Below are 19,763 nucleotides of genomic sequence, written 5' to 3' on the forward strand. Positions count from 1 at the left end.
ACCTCTCCTGTGAGTCCATTTTTAGATTCCGATGCTTCACTTCAAGTTTACTGTATCCCTTGGACCTTCTTATTGACGATGAAACAAAGAAATTGCATCCGAATTTAATACAAAAGGCGCAATGCCGACTTAAGTACAAGAGAAATGACACTCTAACTTTCTATGTTTTGAAACTTTCCTGTGAGTCTAGTTTTAGATTCCTATGTTTCACTTCAGGTTTACTGTATACCTTGCACCTTCTTATTGACGATGAAACACAGAAATTGCATCCGAATTTAATACAAAAGCCACAATGCCGACTTAAGTAAAAGCGGACTGACACTCTCACTTTCTATGATTTAAACATCTCCTTTGAGTCCAGTTTTAGATTCCGATGCTTCACTTCAGGTTTACAGTATCCCTTGGAACTACTTAGTGACGAAGAAACACAGAACTTGCATCCGAATTCAATACAAATGGCACAATGCTGACATAAGTACTAGAGGACTGACACTCTCACTTTCTATGATTTGAACTTCTCCTGTGAGTCCAGTTTTAGATTTCGAAGATTCACTTTAGGTTTACTGTATCCCTTGGACCTTCTTATTGACGATGAAACACAGACTTTGCATCCGAATTTATTACAAAAGGCACAATGCAGACTTAAGTACAAGAGGACTGACTCTCTAACTTTCTATGTTTTGAACATCTCCTGTGAGTCCAGTTTTAGATTCCGATGCTTCACTTCAGGTTTACTGTATCCCTTGGACCTTCTTATTTACGATGAAACACAGAGTTTGCATCCGAATTTAATACAAAAGGCAATATGCCGACTTAAGTACAAGAGGACAGACACACTAACTGTCTATGTTTTGAACCTCTCCTGTGAGTCCATTTTTGGATTCCGATGCTTCACTTCAAGTTTACTGTGTCCCTTGGACCTTCTTATTGACGATGAAACACAGAAATTGCATCCAAATTTAATACAAAAGGCACAATGCTGACTTAAGTAAAAGAGGACTGAAACTCTCACTTTCTGTGATTTGAACCTCTCCTGCGAGTCCAGTTTTAGATTCCGATGCTTCACTTCAGGTTTACTGTATGCCTTGGACCTTCTCATTGACGATGAGACACAGAAATTGCATCCGAATTTAATACAAAGGGCACAATGCCGACTTAAGTAAAAGAGGACAGACACTCTAACTCTCTATGTTTTGAACCCCTCCTGTGAGTCCAGTTTTAGATTCCGATGCTTCACTTCAGGTTTACTGTATCCCTTGGACCTTCTTATTTACGATGAAACACAGAGTTTTCATCCGAATATAATACAAAATACACAATGCCGACTTAAGTACAAGAGGAATGACACTCTCACTTTCTATGATTTAAACATCTCCTTTGAGTCCAGTTTTAGATTCCGATGCTTCACTTCAGGTTTACAGTATCCCTTGGAACTACTTAGTGACGAAGAAACACAGAACTTGCATCCGAATTCAATACAAATGGCACAATGCTGACATAAGTACTAGAGGACTGACACTCTCACTTTCTATGATTTGAACTTCTCCTGTGAGTCCAGTTTTAGATTTCGAAGATTCACTTTAGGTTTACTGTATCCCTTGGACCTTCTTATTGACGATGAAACACAGACTTTGCATCCGAATTTATTACAAAAGGCACAATGCAGACTTAAGTACAAGAGGACTGACTCTCTAACTTTCTATGTTTTGAACATCTCCTGTGAGTCCAGTTTTAGATTCCGATGCTTCACTTCAGGTTTACTGTATCCCTTGGACCTTCTTATTTACGATGAAACACAGAGTTTGCATCCGAATTTAATACAAAAGGCAATATGCCGACTTAAGTACAAGAGGACAGACACACTAACTGTCTATGTTTTGAACCTCTCCTGTGAGTCCATTTTTGGATTCCGATGCTTCACTTCAAGTTTACTGTGTCCCTTGGACCTTCTTATTGACGATGAAACACAGAAATTGCATCCAAATTTAATACAAAAGGCACAATGCTGACTTAAGTAAAAGAGGACTGAAACTCTCACTTTCTGTGATTTGAACCTCTCCTGCGAGTCCAGTTTTAGATTCCGATGCTTCACTTCAGGTTTACTGTATGCCTTGGACCTTCTCATTGACGATGAGACACAGAAATTGCATCCGAATTTAATACAAAGGGCACAATGCCGACTTAAGTAAAAGAGGACAGACACTCTAACTCTCTATGTTTTGAACCCCTCCTGTGAGTCCAGTTTTAGATTCCGATGCTTCACTTCAGGTTTACTGTATCCCTTGGACCTTCTTATTTACGATGAAACACAGAGTTTTCATCCGAATATAATACAAAATACACAATGCCGACTTAAGTACAAGAGGAATGACACTCTAACTTTCTATGCTTTGAAACTTTCCTGTGAGTCTAGTTTTAGATTCCTATGCTTCACTGCAGGTTTACTGTATACCTTGCACCTTCTTATTGACGATGACACACAGAAATTGCATCCGAATTTAATACAAAAGGCACAATGCCGACTTAAGTACAAGAGGACTGACACTCTAACTTTCTATGATTTGAAAATTTCTGTGAGTCTAGTTTTAGATTCCTATGCTTCACTTCAGGTTTACAGTATACCTTGCACCCTCTTATTGACGATGACACACAGAAATTGCATCCGAGTTTAATACAAAAGGCACAATGGCGACTTAAGTAAAAGAGGACTGACACTCTCACTTTCTATGATTTAAACCTCTCCTGTGAGTCCAGTTTTAGATTCCGATGCTTCACTTCAGATTTACTGTATCCCTTTGACCTTCTTAGTGATGTAGAAACACACTAATTGCATCCGAATTCAATACAAAAGGCACAATGCCGACTTAAGTACTAGAGGACTGACACTCTCACTTTCTATGATTTGAACTTCACCTGTGAGTCCAGTTTTAGATTTCGAAGATTCACTTTAGGTTTACTGTATCCCTTGGACCTTCTTATTGACGATGAAACACAGACTTTGCATCCGAATTTATTACAAAAGGCACAATGCAGACTTAAGTACAAGAGGACTGACTCTCTAACTTTATATGTTTTGAACATCTCCTGTGAGTCCAGTTTTAGATTCCGATGCTTCACTTCAGGTTTACTGTATCCCTTGGACCTTCTTGTTTACGTTGAAACACAGAGTTTGCATCCGAATTTAATACAAAAGGCACAATGCCGACCTAAGTACTAGAGGACAGACACTCTAACTGTCTATGTTTTGGACATCTCCTTTGAGTCCAGTTTTAGATTCCGATGCTTCACTTCAAGTTTACTGTATCCCTTGGACCTTCTTATTGACGATGAAACACAGAAATTGCATCCGAATTTAATACAAAAGGCACAATGCCGACTTAAGTAAAAGAGGACTGACACTCTCACTTTCTGTGATTTGAACCTCTCCTGCGAGTCCAGTTTGAGATTCCGATGCTTCACTTCAGGTTTACTGTATGCCTTGGACCTTCTCATTGACGATGAGACACAGAAATTGCATCCGAATTTAACAAAAGGCACAATGCCGACTTAAGTAAAAGAGGACAGACACTCTAACTCTCTATGTTTTTAACCCCTCCTGTGAGTCCAGTTTTAGATTCCGATGCGTCACTTCAGGTTTACTGTATCCCTTGGACCTTCTTATTTACGATGAAACACAGAGTTTTCATCCGAATATAATACAAAATACACAATGACGACTGAAGTACAAGAGAAATGACACTCTAACTTTCTATGTTATGAAACTTTCCTGTGAGTCTATTTTTAGATTCCTATGCTTCACTTCAGGTTTACTGTATACCTTGAACCTTCTTATTGACGATGAAACACAGAAATTGCATCCGAATTTAATACAAAAGGCACAATGCCGACTTAAGTAAAATCGGACTGACACTCTCACATTCTATGATTTAAACCTCTCCTGTGAGTCCAGTTTCAGATTTCGAAGATTCACTTCAGGTTTACTGTATCCCTTGGACCTTCTTATTAACGATGAAATACAGAGTTTACGTCCGAATATATTACAAAAGGCACAATGCCTACTTAAGTACAAGAGGACTGACTCTCTAACTTTCTATGTTTTGAACCTCTCCTGTGAGTCCAGTTTTAGATTCCGATACTTCACTTCAGGTTTACTGTATTTCTTGGACCTTCTTATTTACAATGTAACAGAGAGTTAGCATCCGAATTTAATACTAAGGGCACAATGCCGTCTAAAGTACAAGAGGACAGCCACTCTAACTGTCTATGTTTTGAACCTCTCCTGTGAGTCCAGTTTTAGATTCCGATGCTTCTCCTTAGGTTTACTGTATCCCTTGGACCTTCTTACTGACGATGAAACACAGAAATTGCATCCGAATTTATTAAAAAAGGCACAATGCCGACTTAAGTAAAAGAGGACTAACACTCTCACTTTCTGTGATTTAAACCTCTCCTGTGAGTCCAGTTTTAGATTCCGATGCTTCAGTTCAGGTTTACTGTATCCCTTGGACCTTCTTATTGACGATGAAACACAGAAATTGCAACCGAATTTAATACAAAAGGCACAATGCCGACTTAAGTACAAGAGGACAGACACTCTAACTGTCTATGTTTTGAACCTCTCCTGTGAGTCCACTTTTAGATTCCGATGCTTCACTTCAGGTTTACTGTATCATTTGGACCTTCTTATTGACGATGAAACACAGAAATTGCAACCGAATTTAATACAAAAGGCACAATGCCGACTTAAGTACAAGAGGACAGACACTCTAACTGTCTATGTTTTGAACCTCTCCTGTGAGTCCAGTTTTAGATTCCGATGCTTCAGTTCAGGTTTACTGTATCCCTTGGACCTTCTTATTGACGATGAAACACAGAAATTGCAACCGTATATAATACAAAAGGCACAATGCCGACTTATGTACAATAGGAATGACACTCTCACTTTCTATGTTATGAACCTCTTCTGTGGGACCAGTTTTAGTTTCTGATGCTTCACTTCAGGTTTACTGTATACATTGGAGCTTCTTATCGACGATGAAACACAGAAATTGCATCCGAATTTAATACAAACGGCACAATACTGACTTAAGTAAAAGTGGAATGACACTCTCACTTTCTGTGATTTGAACCTCTCCTGTGAGTCCAGTTTTAGATTCCGATGCTTCACTTTAGGTTTACTGTATACCTTGCACCTTCTTATTGACGATAAAACACAGAAGTTGTATCGGAATTAAATTTAAAAGGCACAATGCCGACTTAAGTACAAGAGGACTGACACTCTAACTTTCTAAGATTTGAACCTCTCCTGTGAGTCCAGTTTTTGATTCCGATGCTTCACTTCAGGTTTACTGTATACCTTGGACTTTCTTATTGACGATGAAACACAGAAATTGCATCCGAATTTAATACAAAAGGCACAATGACGACTTAAGTGCAAGAGGACTGACACTCTAACTTTCTATGATTTGAACCTCTCCTGTGAGTCCAGTGTTAGATTCCGATGCTTCACATCAGGTTTACTATATCCCTTGGATTTCTTATTGACGATAAAACACAGAAATTGCATCCGAATTTAATACAGAAGGCACAATGCCGACTTAAGTACAAGAGGACTGACACACTTACTTTCTATGATTTGAACCTTTCCTGTGAGTCAAGTTTTAGATTCCTATGCTTCACTTCAGGTTTACTGTATACCTTGCACCTTCTTATTGACGATGAAACACATAAATTGCATCCGAAGTTAATACAAAATGCACAATGCCGACTTAAGTAAAAGAGGACTGACACTCTCACTTTCTATGATTTAAACCTCTAATGTGAGTCAGTTTTAGATTCCGATGCTTCACTTCAGGTTTACTGTATCCCTTGGACCTTCTTAGTGACGAAGAAACACAGAAATTGCATCCGTATTCAATACAAAAGGCACAATGCCGACTTAAGTACTAGAGGACTGACACTCTCACTTTCTATGATTTGAACTTCTCCTGTGAGTCCAGTTTTAGATTCCGAAGATTCACTTCAGGTTTACTGTATCCCTTGGTCCTTCTTATTGACGATGAAACACAGAGTTTGCGTCCGAATTTATTACAAAAGGCACAATGCCGACTTAAGTACAAGAGAACTGACACTCAGCCTTCCTATGATTTGAACCTCTCCTGTAAGTCCAATGTTAGATTCCGATGCTTCACTTCAGGTTAACTGTATCCCTTGGACCTTCTTAGTGACGAAGAAACACAGAAATTGCATCCGTATTCAATACAAAAGGCACAATGCCGACTTAAGTACTAGAGGACTGACACTCTCACTTTCTATGATTTAAACCACTCCTGTGAGTCCAGTTTTAGATTCCGATGTTTCACTTCAGGTTTACTGTATCCCTTGGACCTTCTTAGTGACGAAGAAACACAGAAATTGCATCCGAATTTAATACAAAAGGCACAAAGCCGTCTGATGTACAAGAGGACTGACACTCACACTTCCTATGATTTGAACCTCTCCTGTGAGACCAGTTTTAGATTCCGATGCTTCACTTCAGGTTTACTGTATACCTTGGACATTCTTATTGACGATGAATCACAGAAATTGCATCCGAATTTAATACAAAAGGCACAATGCCGAATTAAGTAAAAGAGGACTGACACTCCAACTTTCTGTGGTTTTAACCTCTCCTGTGAGTCCAGTTTTAGATTCCGATGCTTCACTTCTGGTTTACTGTATACCTTGCACCATCTTACTGACGATGAAACACAGAAATTGCATCGGAATTAAATTCAAAAGGCACAATGCCGACTTAAGTACAAGAGGACTGACACTCTAACTTTCTAAGATTTCAACCTCTCCTGTGAGTCCAGTTTTAGATTCCGATGCGTCACTTCAGAATTACTGTATACCTTGGACCTTCTGATTGACGATGAAACACAGAAATAGCATCCGAATTTAGTACAAAAGGCACGATGCGGACTTAAGTAAAAGAGGACTGACACTCTAACTATCTATGATTTGAACTTCTCCTGTGAGTCCAGTTTTAGATTCTGATGCTTCACTTCAGGTTTACTGTATCCCTTGGACCTTCTAATTGACGATGAAACACAGAAATTGGATCCGAATTTAATACAAAATTCACAATGCCGACTTATGTACAAGAGGACTGACACTCTAACTTTCTATGCTTTGAACATCTCCTGTGAGTCCAGTTTTAGTTTCCGATGCTTCACTTCAGGTTTACTGTACCTCTTGGACCTTCTTACTGACGATGGAACACAGAAATTGCATCCGAATTTATTACAAAAGGCACAATGCCGACTTAAGTAAAAGAGGACTGACACTCTCTCTTTGTATGATTTGAAACTCTCCTGTGAGTCCAGTTTCAGATTCCGATGCTTCATTTCAGGTTTACTGTATACCTTGCACCTTCTTATTGACGATGAAATACATAAATTGCATCTGAACTTAATACAAAATGTACAATGCCGACTTAAGTACAAGAGGACTTACACTCTCACTTTCTATGATTTGAACCTTTCCTGTGAGTCCAGTTTTAGAATCCAATGTTTCACTTCAGGTTTACTATATCCCTTGGACCTTCTTATTGACGATGAAACACAGAAATTGCATCCGAATTTAATACAAAATTCACAATGCCGACTTATGTACAAGAGGACTGACACTCTCCCTTTCTATGATTTGAACCTGTCCTGTGAGTCCATTTTTAGATTCCGATGCTTCTCTTCAGGTTTACTGTATCTCTAGGACCTTCTTATTGACGATGAAACACAGAAATTGCATCCGAATCTAATATAAAAGGCACAACGCTGACTTAGGTCAAATTGGACTGACACTCTCTCTTTGCTATGATTTGAACCTCTCCTGTGTGTCCAGTTTTAGATTCCGATGCTTCACTTGAGGTTTACTGTATCCCTTGGACCTTCTTATTGACGATGAAACACAGAAAATGCATCAGAATTTAATATAAAAGGCAATATGCCGACTTAAGTACAAGCGGATTGACACTCTCTCTTTCTATGATTTGAACCTCTCCTGTGAGACCAGTTTTAGATTCCGATGCTTCACTTCAGGTTTACTGTATACCTTGGAACTTCCTATTGACGATGAAACACAGAAATTGCATCCGAATTTAATACAAAAGGCACAATGCCGATTTAAGTAGAAGAGGACTGACACTCTCACTTTCTGTGATTTGAACCTCTCCTGTGAGTCCAGTTTTAGATTCAGATGCTTCACTTCAGGTTTACAGTATACCTTGCCCTTCTTACTGACGATGAAACACAGAAATTACATCGGAATTACATTCAAAAGGCAGAATGCCGACTTAAGTACAAGAGGACTGACACTCTAACTCTCAATTATTTGAACCTCTCCTGTGAGTCCAGTTTTAGATTCCGATGCCTCACTTCAGGTTTACAGTCTACCTTGGACCTTCTTATTAACGATGAAACACAGAAATTGCATCCAAACTTAAAACAAAAGGCACAATGACGACGTAAGTAAAAGAGGACTGACACTCTAACTTTCGAAGATTTGAACGTCTCCTGTGAGTCCAGTTTTAGATTCCGATGCTTCACTTCAGGTTTACCGTATACCTGGGACCTTCTTATTTACGATGAAACACAGAAATTGCATCCGAATTTAATACCAAATGCACAATGCCGACTTAAGTACAAGAGGACTGATACTCTCACTTTCTATGATTTGAACCTCTCCTGTGAGTCCAGTTTTAGATTCCGATGCTTCACTTCAGGGTAACTGTATCCCTTGGACCTTCTTATTGACGATGAAACACAGAAATTGCATCCGAATTTAATACAAAAGGCACAATGCGGACTTAAGTAAAAGAGGACTGACACTCTCACTTTCTATGATTTGAACCTCTCCTGTGAGACCAGTTTTAGATTCTGATGCTTCACTTCAGGTTTACTGTATCCCTTAAACCTTCTTATTGACGATGAAATACAGACATTGCAACAGAATTCAATACAAAAGGCACAATGCAGACTTAACTAAAAGAGGACTGACACCCTCTCTTTCTATGATTTGACCCTCTCCTGTGGGTTCAGTTTTAGATTCCGATGCTTCACTTCAGGTTTACTGTATACCTTGCACCTTCTTATTGACGATGAAACACTGAAATTGCATCGGAATTAAATTCAAAAGACACAATTCCGACTTAAGTACAAGAGGACTGACACTCTAACTAACTATGATTTGAACCTCTCCTGTGAGTCCAGTTTTAGATTCCGATGCTTCACTTCAGGTTTACTGTATACCTTGCACCTTCTTATTGACGATGATACACTGAAATTGCATCCGAATTTAATACAAAAGGCACAATGCCGACTTAAGTACAAGAGGACCGACACTCTCACTTTCTGTGATTTGAACCTCTCCTGTGAGTCCAGTTTTAGATTCCGATGCTTCACTTCAGGTTTACTGTATCCCCTGGACCTTCTTATTGACGATGAAACACAGAAATTGCATCCGAATTTAATACAAAAGGCACATTGCCGACTAAGTAAAAGAGGACTGTCACGCTCTCATTCTATGATTTGAACCTCTCCTGTGAGTCCAGTTTTAGATTCCGATGCTTCACTTTAGGTTTACTGTATCACTTAAACCTTCTTATTGATTATGAAATACAGACATTGCAGCCGAATTAAATACAAAAGGCACAATGCAGAGTTAAGTAAAAGAGGACTGACACTCTCTCTTTCTATGATTTGAACCGCTCCTGTGGGTTCAATTTTAGATTCCGATGCTTCACTTCAGGTTTACTGTATCCCTTGGACCTTCTTATTGTAGATTGAACACAGAAATTGCATCCGAATTTAGTACAAAAGGCACATTGCCGACTAAGTAAAAGAGGACTGTCACGCTCTCATTCTATGATTTGAACCTCTCCTGTGAGTCCAGTTTTAGATTCCGATGCTTCACTTCAGGTTTACTGTATACCTTGCACCTTCTTAATGACGATGATACACTGAAATTGCATCGGAAATTAATTCAAAAGGCACAATGCCGACTTAAGTACAAGAGGACTAACCCACTCCCTTTCTATGATTTGAACCTCTCCTGTGAGTCCAGTTTTAGATTCCGTTGCTTCACTTCAGCTTTACTGTATACCTTGCTCCGTCTTATTGACGATACAACACAAAAATTGCGACGGAATTAATTTCAAAAGGCACAATGCCGACTTAATTGAAAGGGGACTGACACGCTAACTCTCTATGATTTGAACCACTCCTGTGAGTCCAGTTATAGATTCCGATGCTTCACTTCAGTTTTACTGTATACCTTGCACCTTCTTATTGACGATGAAACACAGAAATTGCATCGGAATTAAATTCAAAAGACACAATGCGGACTTAAGTATAAGAGGACTGACATTGAAACTATCTATGATTTGAACCCCTCCTGTGAGTCCAGTTTTAGATTCCGATGCTTTACTTCGGGTTTACTGTATCCCTTGGACCTTCCTATTGACGATGAAACACAGAAATTGCATCCGAATTAAATACAAAAGTCACAATACCGACTTAAGTACAAGAGGACTGCCACTCTCGTTTTCTATGATTTGAACCTCTCTTGTGAGTCCAGTTTTAGTTTCCGATGCTTCACTTCAGGTTTACTGTATACCTTGCATCTTCGTGTTGACGATGAAAAACAGAAATTGCATCCGAATTTAATACAAAAGGCACAATGCCGACTTAAGTAAAAGAGGACTGACACTCTCTCTTTCTATGATTTAAACCTCTCCTGTGAGTCCAGTTTAAGATTCCGATGCTTCACTTCAGGTTTACTGTATAACTTGCACTTTCGTATTGACGATGAAACACAGAAATTGCAACGGAATTAAATTCAAAAGGCACAATGCCGACTTAAGTACAACAGGACTGACACTCTAACTCTCTATGATTTGAACCTCTCCTGTGAGTCCAGTTTTAGATTCCGATGCTTCACTTCGGGTTTACTGTATACCTTGCATCTTCGTGTTGACGATGAAAAACAGAAATTGCATCCGAATGTAATACAAAAGGCACAATGCCGACTTAAGTAAAAGAGGACTGACACTCTCTCTTTCTATGATTTAAACCTCTCCTGTGAGTCCAGTTTAAGATTCCGATGCTTCACTTCAGGTTTACTGTATAACTTGCACTTTCTTATTGACGATGAAACACAGAAATTGCAACGGAATTAAATTCAAAAGGCACAATGCCGACTTAAGTACAACAGGACTGACACTCTAACTCTCTATGATTTGAACCTCTCCTGTGAGTCCAGTTTTAGATTCCGATGCTTCACTTCAGGTTTACTGTATACCATGCACCTTCTTATTGACGATGAAACACAGAAATTGCATCGGAATTAAATTCAAAAGACACAATACCGACTTAAGTACAAGAGGACTGACACTCTCACCTTCTATGATTCCAACCTCTCCTGTGAGTCCAGTTTTAGATTCCGATGCTACACTTCAGGTCTACTGCATCCCTTGGACCTTCTTACTGACGATGAAATACAGACATTGCATCGGAATTCAATACAAAAGGCACAATGCAGACTTAAGTAAAATAGGACTGACACTCTCGTTTTCTAAGATTTGAACCACTCCTGTGAGTCCAGTTATAGATTCCGATGCTTCACTTGAGGTATACTGTATCCCTCCGACCTTCTTATTGACGATGAAATGCAGACATTGCATCCGATTTTAATACAAAAGGTACAATGCCGACTTAAGTAACAGAGGACTAACACTCTAACTCTCTATGATATGAACCTCTCCTGTGAGTCCAGATATAGTTTCCGATGCTTCACTTCAGGTTTACTGTATACCTTGCACCTTCTTATTGACGATGAAACACAGAAATTGCATCGGAATTAAATTCAAAAGACACAATGCCGACTTAAGTACTAGAGGACTAACACTCTAACTCTCTATGATTTGAACCTCTCCTGTGAGTCCAGTTATAGATTCCGATGTTTCACTTCAGGTTTACTGTATACCTTGCACCTTCTAATTGACGATGGAACACAGAAATTGCATCGGAATTAAATTCAAAAGACACAATGCCGTCTTAAGTATAAGAGGACTGACACTCTGACTATCTATGATTTGGACCCCTCCTGTGAGTCCAGCTTTAAATTCCGATGCTTCACTTCGGGTTTACTGTATCCCTTGGACCTTCTTATTGACGAAGAAACACAGAAATTGGATCCGAATTTAATACAAAAGGCACAATGCCAACTTAAGTTCAAGAGCACTGACACTCTCGTTTTCTAAGCTTTGAACCACTCCTGTGAGTCCAGTTTTAGATTCCGATGCTTCACTTCAGGTTTACTGTAGACCTTGCACCTTCTTATTGACGATGAAACACAGAAATTGCATCCAAATTTAATACAAAAGGCACAATGCCGACTTAAGTAACAGAGCACTGACAGTCTCTCATTCTATGATTTGAACCTCACCTGTGAGTCCACTATTAGATTCCGATGCTTCACTTCTGGTTTACTGTATACCTTGCACCTTCTTATTGACGATGAAACACAGAAATTGCATCGGAATTAAATTGAAAAGGCACAATGCCGACTTAAGTACAACTGGACTGACATTCGAACTCTCTATGATTTGAACCCCACCTGTGAGTCCAGTTTTAGATTCCGACCCTTCACCTCAGGTTTACTGTAAACCTTGCACCTTCTTATTGACGATGAAACACAGAAATTGCATCCGAATTTAATTCAAAAGGCACAATGCCGACTTAAGTACAAGAGGACTAACACTCTAACTTTCTATGATTTGAACCTCACTTGTGAGTCCAGTTTTCGATTCCGATGCTTCACTTCAGGTTTACTGTATCCCTTGGATACCTTGTATACCTTGTATACCTTGCACCTACTTGTTGACGATGAAACACAGAAATTGCATCCCAATTTAATACAAAATTCACAATGCCGACTTATGTACAAGAGGACTGACACTCTCCCTTTCTATGATTTGAACCTGTCCTGTGAGTCCAGTTTTAGATTCCGATGCTTCACTTCAGGTTTACTGTATCTCTAGGACCTTCTTATTGACGATGAAACACAGAAATTGCATCCGAATCTAATATAAAAGGCACCACGCTGACTTAGGTCAAATTGGACTGACACTCTCTCTTTGCTATGATTTGAACCTCTCCTGTGAGTCCAGTTTTAGATTCCGATGCTTCACTTGAGGTTTACTGTATCCCTTGGACCTTCTTATTGACGATGAAACACAGAAAATGCATCAGAATTTAATATAAAAGGCAATATGCCGACTTAAGTACAAGCGGATTGACACTCTCTCTTTCTATGATTTGAACATCTCCTGTGAGACCAGTTTTAGATTCCGATGCTTCACTTCAGGTTTACTGTATACCTTGGAACTTCCTATTGACGATGAAACACAGAAATTGCATCCGAATTTAATACAAAAGGCACAATGCCGATTTAAGTAGAAGAGGACTGACACTCTCACTTTCTGTGATTTGAACCTCTCCTGTGAGTCCAGTTTTAGATTCCGATGCTACACTTCAGGTTTACAGTATACCTTGCCCTTCTTACTGACGATGAAACACAGAAATTACATCGGAATTACATTCAAAAGGCAGAATGCCGACTTAAGTTCAAGAGGACTGACACTCTAACTCTCAATTATTTGAACCTCTCCTGTGAGTCCAGTTTTAGATTCCGATGCCTCACTTCAGGTTTACAGTCTACCTTGGACCTTCTTATTGACGATGAAACACAGAAATTGCATCCAAACTTAAAACAAAAGGCACAATGCCGACGTAAGTAAAAGAGGACTGACACTCTAACTTTCGAAGATTTGAACGTCTCCTGTGAGTCCAGTTTTAGATTCCGATGCTTCACTTCAGGTTTACCGTATACCTGGGACCTTCTTATTTACGATGAAACACAGAAATTGCATCCGAATTTAATACAAAATGCACAATGCCGACTTAAGTACAAGAGGACTGATACTCTCACTTTCTATGATTTGAACCTCTCCTGTGAGTCCAGTTTAAGATTCCGATGCTTCACTTCAGGGTAACTGTATCCCTTGGACCTTCTTATTGACGATGAAACACAGAAATTGCATCCGAATTTAATACAAAAGGCACAATGCGGACTTAAGTGAAAGAGGACTGACAATCTCACTTTCTATGATTTTAACCTCTCCTGTGAGACCAGTTTTAGATTCTGATGCTTCACTTCAGGTTTACTGTATCCCTTAAACCTTCTTATTGACGATGAAATACAGACATTGCAACAGAATTCAATACAAAAGGCACAATGCAGACTTAAGTAAAAGAGGACTGACACTCTCTCTTTCTATGATTTGAACCTCTCCTGTGAGTCCAGTTTTAGATTCCGATGCTTCACTTCAGGTTTACTGTATACCTTGCACCTTCTTATTGACGATGATACACTGAAATTGCATCCGAATTTAATACAAAAGGCACAAAGCCGACTTAAGTACAAGAGGACCGACACTCTCACTTTCTGTGATTTGAACCTCTCCTGTGAGTCCAGTTTTAGATTCCGATGCTTCACTTCAGGTTTACTGTATCCCCTGGCCCTTCTTATTGACGATGAAACACAGAAATTGCATCCGAATTTAATACGAAAGGCACAATGCGGACTTAAGTATAAGAGGACTGACATTCAAACTATCTATGATTTGAACCACTCCTGTGAGTCCAGTTATAGATTCCGATGCTTCACTTCAGTTTTACTGTATACCTTGCACCTTCTTATTGACGATGAAACACAGAAATTGCATCGGAATTAAATTCAAAAGACACAATGCGGACTTAAGTATAATAGGACTGACATTCAAACTATCTATGATTTGAACCCCTCCTGTGAGTCCAGTTTTAGATTCCGATGCTTTACTTTGGGTTTACAGTATCCCTTAGACCTTCCTATTGACGATGAAACACAGAAATTGCATCCGAATTAAATACAAAAGGCACAATTTCGACTTAAGTACAAGAGGACTGCCACTCTCGTTTTCTATGATTTGAACCTCTCTTGTGAGTCCAGTTTTAGTTTCCGATGCTTCACTTCAGGTTTACTGTATACCTTGCACCTACTTGTTGACGATGAAACACAGAAATTGCATCCGAAGTTAATACAAATGGCACAATGCCGACTTAAGTAAAAGAGGACTGACACTCTAACTCTCTATGATTTGAACCTCTCCTGTGAGTCCAGTTATAGATTCCGATGCTTCACTTCAGGTTTACTGTTTACCTTGCACCATCTTATTGACGATGAAACACAGAAATCGCATCCGAATTAAATTCAAAAGACACAATGCGGACTTAAGTATAAGAGGACAGACACTCTAACTATCTATCATTTGAACCCCTCCCCGTAGTCCAGTTTTAGATTCCGATGCTTCACTTCGGGTTTACTGAATCCCTTGTACCTTCTTATTGACGAAGAAACACAGAAATTGCATCCGAATTTAATACAAAAGGCACAATACCGACTTAAGTACAAGAGGACTGACACTCTCGTTTTCTATGATTTGAACCTCTCCTGTGAGTCCAGTTTTAGATTCCGATGCTTCACTTCGGGTTTACTGTATACCTTGCATCTTCGTGTTGACGATGAAAAACAGAAATTTGCTTCCGAATTTAATACAAAAGGCACAATGCCGACTTAAGTAAAAGAGGACTGACACTCTCACTTTCTATGATTCCAATCTCTCCAGTGAGTCCAGTTTTAGATTCCGATGCTACACTTCAGGTCTACTGCATCCCTTGGACCTTCTTACTGACGATGAAATACAGACATTGCATCGGAATTCAATACAAAAGGCACAATGCAGACTTAAGTAAAAGAGGACTGACACTCTCGTTTTCTAAGATTTGAACCACTCCTGTGAGTCCAGTTATAGATTCCGATGCTTCACTTGAGGTATACTGTATCCCTCCGACCTTCTTATTGACGATGAAATACAGACATTGCATCCGATTTTAATACAAAAGGTACAATGCCGACTTAAGTAACAGAGGACTAACACTCTAACTCTCTATGATATGAACCTCTCCTGTGAGTCCAGATATAGTTTCCGATGCTTCACTTCAGGTTTACTGTATACCTTGCACCTTCTTATTGACGATGAAACACAGAAATTGCATCGGAATTAAATTCAAAAGACACAATGCCGACTTAAGTACTAGAGGACTAACACTCTAACTCTCTATGATTTGAACCTCTCCTGTGAGTCAAGTTACAGATTCCGATGTTTCACTTCAGGTTTACTGTATACCTTGCACCTTCTTATTGACGATGAAACACAGAAATTGCATCGGAATTAAATTCAAAAGACACAATGCCGTCTTAAGTATAAGAGGACTGACACTCTAACTATCTATGATTTGGACCCCTCCTGTGAGTCCAGCTTTAAATTCCGATGCTTCACTTCGGGTTTACTGTATCCCTTGGACCTTCTTATTGACGAAGAAACACAGAAATTGCATCCGAATTTAATACAAAAGGCACAATGCCAACTTAAGTTCAAGAGCACTGACACTCTCGTTTTCTAAGATTTGAACCACTCCTGTGAGTCCAGTTTTAGATTCCGATGCTTCACTTCAGGTCTACTGTAGACCTTGCACCTTCTTATTGACGATGAAACACAGAAATTGCATCCAAATTTAATACAAAAGGCACAATGCCGACTTAAGTGACAGAGCAATGGCAGTCTCTCATTCTATGATTTGAACCTCACCTGTGAGTCCACTATTAGATTCCGATGCTTCACTTCTGGTTTACTGTATACCTTGCACCTTCTTATTGACGATGAAACACAGAAATTGCATCGGAATTAAATTCAAAAGGCACAATGCCGAATTAAGTACAACTGGACTGACATTCGAACTCTCTATGATTTGAACCCCACCTGTGTGTCCAGTTTTAGATTCCGACCCTTCACCTCAGGTTTACTGTAAACCTTGCACCTTCTTATTGACGATGAAACACAGAAATTGCATCCGAATTTAATTCAAAAGGCACAATGCCGACTTAAGTACAAGTGGACTAACACTCTAACTTTCTATGATTTGAACCTCTCTTGTGAGTCCAGTTTTAGATTCCGATGCTTCACTTCAGGTTTACTGTATCCCTTGGACCTTCTTATTGACGATGAAACACAGAAATTGCATCCCAATTTAGTACAGAAGGCACATTGCCGACTAAGTAAAAGAGGACTGTCACGCTCTCATTCTATGATTTGAACCTCTCCTGTGAGTCCAGTTTTAGATTCCGATGCTTCACTTCAGGTTTACTATATACCTTGCACCTTCTTATTGACGATGAAACACAGAAATTGCATCCGAAATTAATACAAAAGGCACAATGCCGACTTAAGTACAAGTGGACTGACACTCTCACTTTCTATGATTTGAACTTCTCCTGTGAGTCCAGTTTTAGATTGCGATGCTTCACTTTAGCTTTACTGTATACCTTGCACCGTCTTATTGACGATGGCACACAAAAATTGCGACAGAATTAAATTCAAAAGGCACAATGCCGACGTAAGTACAAGAGGATTGACACTCTAACTTTCTATAATTTCAACCTCTCCTGTGAGTCCAGTTTTAGATACCGGTGCTTCACTTCAGGTTTACTGTATACCTTGCACCTTCTAATTGACGATGAAACACAGAAATTGCATCGGAATTAAATGCAAAAGGCACAATGCCGACTTAAGTAAAAGAGGACTGACACTCTAACTCTCTATGATTTGAACCTCTCCTGTCAGTCCAGTTATAGATTCCGATGCTTCACTTCAGGTTTACTGTATACCTTGCACCTTCTTATTGACGATGAAACACAGAAATTGCATCGGAATTAACTTCAAAAGACACAATGCGGACTTAAGTATAAGAGGACTGACACTCTAATTATCTATGATTTGAACCCCTCCTGTGAGTCCAGTTTTAGATTCCCATGCTTCACTTCGGGTTTACTGTATCCCTTGGACCTTCCTATTGACGATGAAACACAGAAATTGCATCCGAATTTAATACAAAAGGCACAATACCGTCTTAAGTACAAGAGGACTGCCACTCTCGTTTTCTATGATTTGAACCTCTCCTGTGAGTCCAGTTTTAGATTCCGATGCTTCACTTCAGGTTTACTGTATAACTTGCACCTTCTTGTTGACGATGAAACACTGAAACTGCATCCGAATTTAATACAAAAGGCACAATGCCGACTTAAGTAACAAAGGACTGACACTCTCTCTTTCTATGATTTGAACCTCTCCTGTGAGTCCAGTTTTAGATTCCGATGCTTCACTTCAGGTTTACTGTATACCTTGCACTTTCATATTGACGATGAAACACAGAAATTGCATCGGAATTAAAGTCAAAAATCACAATGCCGACTTAAGTACAACAGGACTGACACTCTAGCTCTCTATGATTTGAACCTCTCCTGTGAGTCCAGTTTTAGATTCCGATGCTTCACTTCAGGTTTACTGTATACCTTGCACCTTCTTATTGACGATGAAACACAGAAATTGCATCGGAATTAAATTCAAAGGACAGAATGCCGACTTAAGTACACGAGGACTGACACTCTAACTTTCTATGGTTTCAACCACTCCTGTAAGTCCAGTTTTAGATTCCGATACTTCACTTCAAGTTTACTGTATACCTTGGACCTTCTTATTGACGATGAAATACAGACATTGCATCCGAATTCAATACAAAAGGCACAATGCAGACTTAAGTAAAAGAAGACTGACACTCTAACTTTCTATGATATGAACCTCTCCTGTGAGTCCAGTTTTCGATTCCGATGATTCACTTCGGGTTTACTGTATCCCTTGGACCTTCTTATTGACGAAGAAACACAGAAATTGCATCCGAATTTAATACAAAAGGCACAATGCCAACTTAAGTTCAAGAGCACTGACACTCTCGTTTTCTAAGATTTGAACCACTCCTGTGAGTCCACTTTTAGATTCCGGTGCTTCACTTCAGGTTTACTGTAGACCTTGCACCTTCTTATTGACGATGAAACACAGAAATTGCATCCGAATTTAATACAAAAGGCACAATGCCGACTTAAGTAACAGAGCACGGACACTCTCTCATTCTATGATTTGAACCTCTGCTGTGAGTCCAGTATTAGATTCCGATGCTTCACTTCTGGTTTACTGTATACCTTGCACCTTCTTATTGACGATGAAACACAGATATTGCATCGGAATTCAATTCAAAAGGCACAATGCCGGCTTAAGTACAACAGGACTGGCACTCTCACTTTCTATGATTTCAACCTCTCCTGTGGGTCCAGTCTTAGATTCCGATGCTTCACTTCAGGTTTACTGTATCCCTTGGACCTTCTTATTGACAATGAAATACAGACATTGCATCCGATTTTAATACAAAAGGCACAATGCCGACTTAAGTAACAGAGGACTGACACTCTCTCTTTCTATGATTTGAACCTCTCCTGTGAGTCCAGTTTTAGATTCCGACGCTTCACTTCAGGTTTACTGTATACCTTGCACCTTTTTATTGACGATGAAACACAGAAATTGCATCGGAATTAAATTCAAAAGGCACAATGACGACTTAAGTACAACTGGACTAACACTCTAACTCTCTATGATATGAACTCCTCCTGTGAGTCCCGATTTAGATTCCGATGCTTAACTACAGGTTTACTGTATACCTTGCACCTTCTTATTGACG

Source organism: Schistocerca americana, chromosome 6, assembly GCF_021461395.2.
Source record: "Schistocerca americana isolate TAMUIC-IGC-003095 chromosome 6, iqSchAmer2.1, whole genome shotgun sequence".
NCBI lineage: Eukaryota > Metazoa > Arthropoda > Insecta > Orthoptera > Acrididae > Schistocerca > Schistocerca americana.